The following is a 9,453-nucleotide window of genomic DNA, read 5'->3' as shown; positions in this document are numbered from 1 at the left end:
ACACAGGCACACAACTACAGCAAATCAAACAAAATCACTCATATTTGAAATATTTGAAAAAGTTGCAAAACAGAAACCATCACAAAACAACATGACAGAACTAAGACCACACATCTTACGGGAATAAATGTAAATGAGTCAAACTTACCTACTTAAAAAAATGCAACTTCAGACTGGAGCACAAACCATAACACAACTCTATGCTGTATACAAGAAAATGCATAAAATAGAGTGATTCTGACAGTTTGAAAATACAAGAATGGAAAAGATATACCAGGAATATGCAAACATAAAGAAATCAGGGATCACAAACTTATTATTACTCAGGGTTGATTTCAGGGCAAAAAACATTAAATGAGGTTAAGAAGGGCATTTTATAACCATAATTTCCAGTGAAGAAAAAATAGGAATATCTATGGAGAGAGACCGACTAGGTAAATCCCAGGCTGCCTCTTCACCCAGTCTGTGGCAGGAGGTGAGTAGACCAGATCACAGGAAATGGCACTCATCCCTGGGGTCCAGAGACTGGTGAACAGATGAAATAGACGTGAACAAATGTGTTTGTCCAGGCACTGGGTGAATTTTGGGAAAAGAACCCAAGCTGGGCCCATGATGGTCTGCACACCTATCCATGCAGCCCATCAGCTGGCCAGCCGTTCTCACGGTGCTTCTTTTCTTCTTGTTTTTTATTTTCCAATCTGTTATTTATTTGAATGCAGCTGGAGGACCATACAGGGGGCTGCTGGATAAGCAATCACTGCCTGATGTTTTAGTCTGTCCTCTTATGTCAAAAGGGGTGAGGGAGCTCTCTGGGGTCTCTTTTATAAGGGCACTAATCCCATTTATTAGGGCTTCACCCTCATGACCTCATCACCTCCCAAAAACCCCACCTCCTAACACCATCACACTGGGAATTAGGATTCAACATATGCATTTTGGGAAGGACAAAGACATTCAGTCTCTAGCACCTGGTATTTTGCACAGTATGTGAGAAGAAGCAAATCCTGTAGAAATCATTTGATAAAGACCTAGTGCTCAAAGGGAAACAGAGAATGGGAGTGATCTGCCACTCAGGGCCTGGACATAAGGAAGTGAATCTTTCCACTCCACATCCTACAAGACTGGCACCAAGCGAGGATCCACCTCACCCAGGAGAGGCAGATTTCTACTGGGAAACAGACTATTCTCTTAGCTGCTCTGGTTAGGCAACACTACCAATCTTTTGATGAGCACTAAACGGGTGATTCAGAGCCCTGGTCATGTAGACCTTACAATTTGCTTATATTACTGGCATTTGACTTACATTACCTCACCTTAATCCTCATGTAATACGGTGGAGACCTACATTCATCAGAAATTCCCCATAGAAATTGTTTGAGAAAAAAGCAGTGAGACTGTCTCAGTCAGCCCAGGCTGCTATAACAAAATATCACAGGCTGTGAGGCTTAAACAATGCACACTGATGTTCTCCTGGTTCTTGAGGCTGGAAGTCTAAGAGCGAAGTGCTGGTGGATTTGGTTCTTGGTGAGGGCAGCTTCCTGGCCTGTAGGCGGCCACCATCTCGCTGTGCACTCACACGGTGGAGAGAGACAGCTCTGGTCTCTGTCTTCGTATAAGGACACTAACCCCATCTTGAGGACCCCATCCTCACAACCTCATCTAAACCTAATCACCTCCCAAAGACACCACCTTCCAATGCCATCACATTGGGGGTGACGGCTCCAACAGGTGAGTTCTCAGGGGACACAAACATGCACCCCATGAGAGAGAGAAAAGAGCCACACTTCTCAGGGGCTCTGGATGCTTCTGGATGCTTCCTTTTGAGGGAACTGAGCGGGGAGGAGGAAGCATGGGCTGCCTGGGCCCTTCTCTCTGTCCGAAGTCAGGTGGGGCCAGGATGTAGGCTCTGGGAGGCTTCCAGAAAGGGGACAGGGCCCAGAGCAGCACGGCAGCGACAGAAGAAAATATTTTAGCCTTTCGCTTTCTGGAAACACTGAGGGCGGGGAGAGACGTCCATACTGGAGCCTGAGGAAACTTTCCATGTGAAAGAGGGTAAAATGCTGAACTGTGTCCTTAAAAGGAAGGTATGCTAATGACCTACTTTTTCTTTTTTTGGTCAAAGTTTCCAGAGTAGGGTCCTTTGGCCCTGTTACCTCACACAGAGATCGGGCAGGGGAGGAGGAGCCTTTATTTGGGTCACATTGAACAATTCTGCATGGTTGCAGTATTATCCCCATTTTACAGATGACGCCTTGTGAGGTGAAATGACTTTCTCACAGGCGCAGCCAGGAGGTGAACACACACCTGAGCACCAAGGAGTACTCTGTCTCAGCTGAGGCCAGACAGGAAGGCGGCTCAGACTGAGTGTTCAGGCTGATTTAGGGGGAAAGGAGCAGGGAAGTCATTCTTGCAATAGGATGTGTCCCTCGAACATTTAAGAGATGAACTGAATTTGCTGAGTGCCTCCTCTCCACCAAGCTCTGCAGGAGAAAGGGCCCGGAGAGAGGACAGAAGGTGTCCAGCCTGGTTGTCCCCACCCCGTGATGGAGGCACAGGGGATGTGCAAAGTCCCCACTTCTGAGGCCCAGAGCCTTCGGGGGGGGACTCTCCAGGTGGAATCAATTGTCCCCTGGGGCCTCCCTCAACAGCTGGACATCTCCAATTTGAAAGCTGTTTACTACTCTCTACACCTCCCTTTTCAGTTGGAGTTTTGTGCATTTCCAAATCATTGTCACACATTTTTAAAAATAAATTTACTTATTTTATTTATTTATTATTGGCTGTGTTGGGTCTTCGTTGCTGCACGCAGGCTTTCTCTAGTTGTGGCGAGCAGGGGCTAATCTTCGTTGCAGTGCGCGGGCTTCTCACTGCAGTGGCCTCTCTTGTTGCGGAGTGCGTGTGGGCTCTAGGCGTGCAGGCTTCAGTAGTTGTGGCACGCAGGTTCAGAAGTTGTGGCTCACAGGATCTAGAGCGCAGGCTCCATAGTTGTGGTGCACGGGCTTAGTTGCTCCGCGGCATGTGGGATCTTCCCGGACCAGGGCTCGAACCTGTGTGCCCTGCACTGGCAGGCAGATTCTTAACCACTGTGCCACCAAGGAAGTCCAAGTCACACATTTATAGACAGCTTTTTGGTTTACAGACTGTAGATGCAGTCACCTCTGTTGGGAATTTTCTAGCTTAATCCTCAGGAGGAAATCTTTTTTTCTCCTGATCTCTGAGTTTATTAGAAACATCACTCTTGAATCTACTTCCTGTCAGTTGTAACCAGTATTCCATTTATTTTACAAACTGAAAATCTGGGGCTTAATGAGATGGAGGTATATAACCCAGGCTTTGCAATTAGCAGGCAGGATAAGCCAATTGTGGAGATTGGGGCCAGACAAGAGGCACGAGGGGGTGGGGGCCAGGGGTGAGGGAGGGCCGGTCCAGCAAGGAGAGAAAACTTATCTAGTGATACCTAGCGAAACAAGTTGTGGGATTGTTCTCCAGCAGTGCTCAGCAGCATGGAGGGAGGAGGGCAGAAATTAGATGGCAGAATTAATAAAGAAAACTAGAAATTAGCAGGGCAGATGTTCTAGAAAGAGAGGAGGTCTGGGAGGTAGTAGTTGGGACGACAGAGCCTGGAGGGGGCCTGGAGGAGTGAAATAAAGGGACGGATGCACAGAGAGGAAATGTTAGTTAAGGTGATAGTTGGACCAAAATTATAATTTGATCAAAAATTAATTCCCAGGGACCCCGTGTGTAGTGATACTTTTGATAGTCCACGGAGGATGAGTTTTGTTTAATGTATCTCTAAGCAGTTTTGTCCGTTTTTCAGAAAAATTTTTTTGGCTTTTTTCCCTTCAGGTTTTTCCTCTCTAAGTCATTCTCTACAGTTATCCCTGTTCTGTAATGTTGATAATAGAAAACATTTAGAAACAAACTAAATAGTCCAATAATAAAGACTTAGGGAAATTCAGTTATGTGGGGTCGCAATTTACATGCAAGGATCCCAGTTTTCTCTTAAAAATACGGAAATATACACGGAGATGGTATTTAATGGATATTTACCAATATGGTTTTCTCCAGATAAATGGGATTATAGCCGCTCTTTATTTATTTATTTTGTTTGTATTTTTTCCCAGTTAAAAAAAATGTTGTTAAGTGTGTAGAATTTTCTGAATTTTTAAAAAAGTTTTAATTCATTTTTTACCAATCGATGTCTGTTCTGCTTGTTTGACAAGGTTTTCCATAACTTTTAACTTGCTTTGATTGGTTGAAAACTAATCCTTCCAATAAGAAATTTACGTTTTTAAAACCATGATTTTTGTGCATGTTTTATGATTTTAGTGTGGATAGTTTTTAGAAGTTGAGTTGACACATGCACACACCTAAATCTGCCAATGAGTTATAAAATGTCTTTATCTCTTTCCAGCAGCGAGGTTCCCACGCTTTGAGCAGTGATACCAGCTTGAGCTGTGAGCCATGACTCGTGGGGGTCTTATCTTTTCCATCGTGTCGTTGGGTGCCATCCCCAGAGTGCGTGGGCAGAAGCAAGCCTGGCTCCAGAACTTTGATCTTGAGTACAGCTTTGAGTGGCAACCTTCATGTGGTCCTCACTGTGTGATCGGGTCATCAAAGCCAGATCGGTGGCTTACGTGGCAGGATCGGGAAATGAGTTTATCTGTGATCAGAGGGTTTCGAGGGATTAGTAACCCTTTCAAGTTATACTCTCTGCCTCTCTGGAGCAAAAGCATTACAGAGAGTAGGATGACAATTCAGTACAGAGGTTAAAACGTTCATAGAAGAGTAGAGGAGAATTAGTGCTGACCATGTACTGGGAATTTTAACATAAATCATCTCATTTATCCCTAAAAACCCAGTGAGACAGGTGTTATTATGAACAGGAATTGAGGCTCAGAGAGACCGAGTAATTTGCTGAAGTTACACAGTTAGTAAGTAGCTGAACCACGTGAGGACCCAGATCTGTTTGACTCTGTCTGGGGTTAGTGTGCTACTATTACAAAATACCAGAGACTGGGAGGGTCATAAACAACAGAAGCTACTTCTCACAGTTCTGGAGGCTGGTTAAGTCCAAGATCAAGCTGGCGGCTAATTCAGTGGCAGGCAAGAACCCTCCTCCTGGTTCGTGGACAGCCGTCTTCTCGCTGTGTCCTCACTTGGTGGAAGGGGCAAGTTTGCTCTCCAGGTTCTCTTATAAGGGGACAAATCCCATCAAGGGAGCTCCACTCTCATGACCTCATATCCTCCCAAATGCTCCATCTCCTGACACCATGATTTTGGGGGTTAGGATTCTAACATACAAATGGGGGAGCACAAACATAGCAGATACACTGTAGCAGATGGCTATCACTAGGTTCCATGGGTTTTTTTGTTTTTGTTTTTTTGCGGTACGCGGGCCTCTCACTGTTGTGGCCTCTCCCGTTGCGGAGCACAGGCTCCGGACGTGCAGGTTCAGCGGCCATGGCTCACGGGCCCAGCCGCTCCGCAGCATGTGGGATCTTCCCGGACCGGGGCACGAACCCGTGTCCCCTGCATCGGCAGGCGGACTCCCAACCACTGCGCCACCAGGGAAGCCCCGGTTCCATGTTTTGATGTCTTACAAAAAGGAAATGAAAAGCTGTGGGCGTTTAGCAAGCAACTGAAAGCCAAGTTTGAAAGCCGGAGGAATTCCCTAGATGCTTATAAAGGGCCTCTCATATCCTGAGTGAGCGGGAAGCGGAGAACACTGAAAACCATGCCCAGTCAGCATCCCTCTTGTTTTAAGAAAATGCTGAACAAGACAGACAAGACAGAACCACAAGACAGGACCACAAGACAGAACCACCTCCCTACTTCCTCCTAGGCCACTAGACTCTAGCTAGCGTTGAGAACCAGCATAACCTGGCCAGGGTTTTTGCCCCGAGGAATGCATATTCCAACATGCGTCTCCATAACTCTGTGGGTCAGGCCTGCCTGGCTGCCACTCCAACAACCCTGCTGTTCACTGTGGTCTTTGTACCCCCCTCATTCCACTCCCTACCCTGTCTTCTGGTGATTAAGAGCTGGCACCTGGCCTCTATTATAGGGGTATCACCTCCATTCTTATCAGTGAGCCTAGCTGGGCAGCTCACCCGGGTACTACTCAGTTTGTACCCTCAGAAGTGAAGGATGGTTGACCAGGAGGCTGAGAGAAGTCATCCCAATGAAAAGTCATGATCTCTTGCCCAATTTCCTGATCTGAGCCAGTTATCAGACCCAGAATCCATTGACCAAAGAGGAGGCTGGTTCTTCCTGACACACTGCTGCAAGTATACATACTAATAATTCCCCCAGGCCTTCCACCAGGGGACCTGAGGTCCTTTATTTGGGCAACCGTACTGGGGAGAGAGAAATAACAAAAAATTTTGAGGATTAGTGTTGACACTGATACCTGGAGACCTGATGGGCAATCATGGCCCCCTTGTCCAAGCTGGGGTAAAAGAGGACAGATAAGAAATCGAGTCCTGGCCAAGGTCCACCTTACATGCCCCTACCCAGTGGTGCATTTTCCCAGTTTCTAAATGTGTAATTGAGATGGACATACTTGGTTCCTTGGCCTATGGGTGAGGGCTGTTATAGTGGAAAAGGCCAGGGGGACATTTCTGAAGCTCCCTCCTCCGGAGTCAAGAGAGAAAATCAAAAACAATACCATGCCCCAGTGAATGGGAAGCATGGCAGAGATTAGTGCCACCCTGAAGCATCTGAAGCAAGAGCTGGCAAATCTTTTAGGCTTTGCAGGCCATGGTCTCAAGTACAACCATCTAGTTTTGCTATTGTCGCACAAAAGCAGCTATCAACAATATGTAAATGAAGTAACATTGCTGAGTTTGAATAAAACATCTGTATACTGAAATTTGAGTTTCACATAATTTCCATATATTATTCTTTTGATTTTTCCCAACTGCTAGCTCACAGCTTGTACAAAAATAGGCAGTGGGCTGGATCTGGCCCATGGGCCATAGCTTGTGGACCCCTGAGAGACCTAAATGAGGTAGGGTGGTAGTCGCCATCACACTTCCGTTAAAGGCACCAGTCTGACCTTAGAAAACATCAGACAGATCCTGAAAAATAACAGTAGACTACCATAAGTCAACCAAGTAGAAGCCTCAATTGCAGCTCCCATAGCAAATATGGGGGTTTTGCCAGAGCAGATGAATGCAGCCTCGGGCACAGAACATGTGGAATTATGGTTTGGCAATGCGTTCCCTTTTATTTCAATCATAACTAGTTGCAAGAGACAATAATCTACATTTACGGTTTTGTCCCAGGGCCATGTTGACTCTCCTACCCTCTGTCCTGTGCTTGAAGAGATCTGGAGGGTCCAGACATCCCACAGAGCAGCCCGTTGGTACTTTGCAATCAGGCCGCTTGAGCAAGAAATGGTTGGCCTGCTGGAAGCCTTCGTAAGACATGTGAGCCACAGAGAGTGGGAGATACACCCTAAAAATATCCTGGAGCATTCTGTGGGTTTGGACAAATGTGTAATGACATGTATCCATCACTATAGTTCCATACAGAGTAGTTTCACTGCCCTAAAAATCCTCCGTGTTCCACCTATTCATCCCCCACCCCTGCCAACCACTGGTCTTTTTATTGTCTTCATAGTTTTGCCTTTTCCAGAATGTCATATAGCTGGAATCATAGAATCAAGATTGATTCTAGATCTTTCTTCTTTTCTAATATACTCATGCAATGCTATAAACTTCCCTCCAAGCACTGCTTTTCCTACATACCACAAATTTTCATCCCACCAATTGTGTTTTCATTTTCATTTAGCTCAAAATATTTTTAAAATTCTCTTGAGATTTTTTTGACCAGGTGCTATTTAAAAGTCTGTTGTTTAATCTCCACATATTTGGGGCATTTCCAATTATCTTTTTGTTATTAATTTCTAGTTTGATTCCATTGCAGTCTGAGAGCAGACATTGTATGATTTCTATTCTTTTAAATTTGTTAAGCTGTGTTTTATGGCCCAGAATGTAGTCTACTTTGGTGAATGTTTCATGTGAGCTTAATGTGTATTGTGCTGTTGTTGGATGAAGTGGTCTATGAATGTATTATATCCAGTTGATTGAAGGTGTTGTTAAGCTCAGCGATGTCCTTACTGGTTTTCTGTCCGCTGAATCTGTCCATTTCCGACAGAGGGGTGTTAGGTCTCCAACTGCAATAGTGGATTCATCTATTTCTCCTTGCAGTTCTATCAGTTTTTGTTACTGTCGTTAGGTGCATACATGTTATATTTTCTTGAAGAATTGACCCCTTTATCATTATGTAATGCCTTTCTGTATCCCTGGTAACTTTCCTTGCTTTGAAGTCTGCTCTGTCTGAAATTAATACAGCTACTTCTAATTTCTTTTGGTTACTGTTAGTATGGTGTGTTTTTCTTCAACCATTTACTTTTAACTATATGTATCTTTATATTTAAAGTGGGTTTCTTATAGGCAACGTAGAGTTGGAAGACTTTTGATTTAATTTTAAAAACTTGAAAGGTTGAGGTGTTGGAAATATTTAGGAACAAGTAGAAGAGAGCTGAGGACTCTCACCTTTGCGCTCTCCTGGTGGGCAGGTGGTGGTTCTTTAAATTGCTCCTGGTGCTATTAAAATGGTCTATACTGCTACAGCCATTTTATGACAAGGGTGTGCATATTCCAACTTTCCAGGGTTTCATCATCGTCAGTAGTAACTTACTTGCACTGTGCATATGACTCAGTTCTGGGCTGAGTACAGAGAAGGAATTACAAAGGGGTATGGGGTGCACAAAGGGGCCTATGGGGTGGAGGAACCCCAAGTGCATCATTTGGGTCACTGAAATGGACATGTCACGACACACATGTAATACACCAAAATATACCCAGACACATTTTCAGGAATGGGTACCAGTTGCCATTTCACTCACTTTCTCTCAAGAGACTAGCCATACACAGGTCAGTCAGAAGGAAGTTCTAAGGATATCTGTAGGCTAATTTATGAGCCTGGTGAAGGCTGGGATTTTTTAACTAAGTACTGATACTTGTCACATTCCTCACCACAGGTAAAGACCCACCAGTGTGTCAGGACACCACTATTTAAAATCATCGACTAGATGACCTTAAGACCTCTTCAACTTCTGAGGCTCTACATCTAATGCCCTTTTAAGGGACAGGAAATGAGAGGAGGGTCTAGAACAGAGACATTTGAAACCTAGGAGGATAAGGTAAGGCCAGTCATTGGCCAAGTTATTGCGAGCTGACTCCTACAATATCACCTGTGTCCTCCCTCGTCCACAAAGGAAGCATGCACGTTGCACGGATGGAGCACTCCCCTCTTGGACAACAAAGTCTCGCTCTTTGGGCTCTTTTCAGAAACTCTCTTTAAACAACCTCCCTCCTGTTAGCACATACATGCTTTCAACAGGCAACTAAAAATATATGAGATTTAAGTTTTTAAAAATTA

This window comes from Aethalodelphis obliquidens, unplaced genomic scaffold (assembly GCF_003676395.1).
Source record: "Aethalodelphis obliquidens isolate GAN/ISIS:26980383/991018 unplaced genomic scaffold, ASM367639v1 scaffold23, whole genome shotgun sequence".
NCBI classification, from domain to species: domain Eukaryota; kingdom Metazoa; phylum Chordata; class Mammalia; order Artiodactyla; family Delphinidae; genus Aethalodelphis; species Aethalodelphis obliquidens.
The sequence above is the reverse complement of the archived record's forward strand: the minus strand, read 5'-3'. Positions refer to the sequence as shown.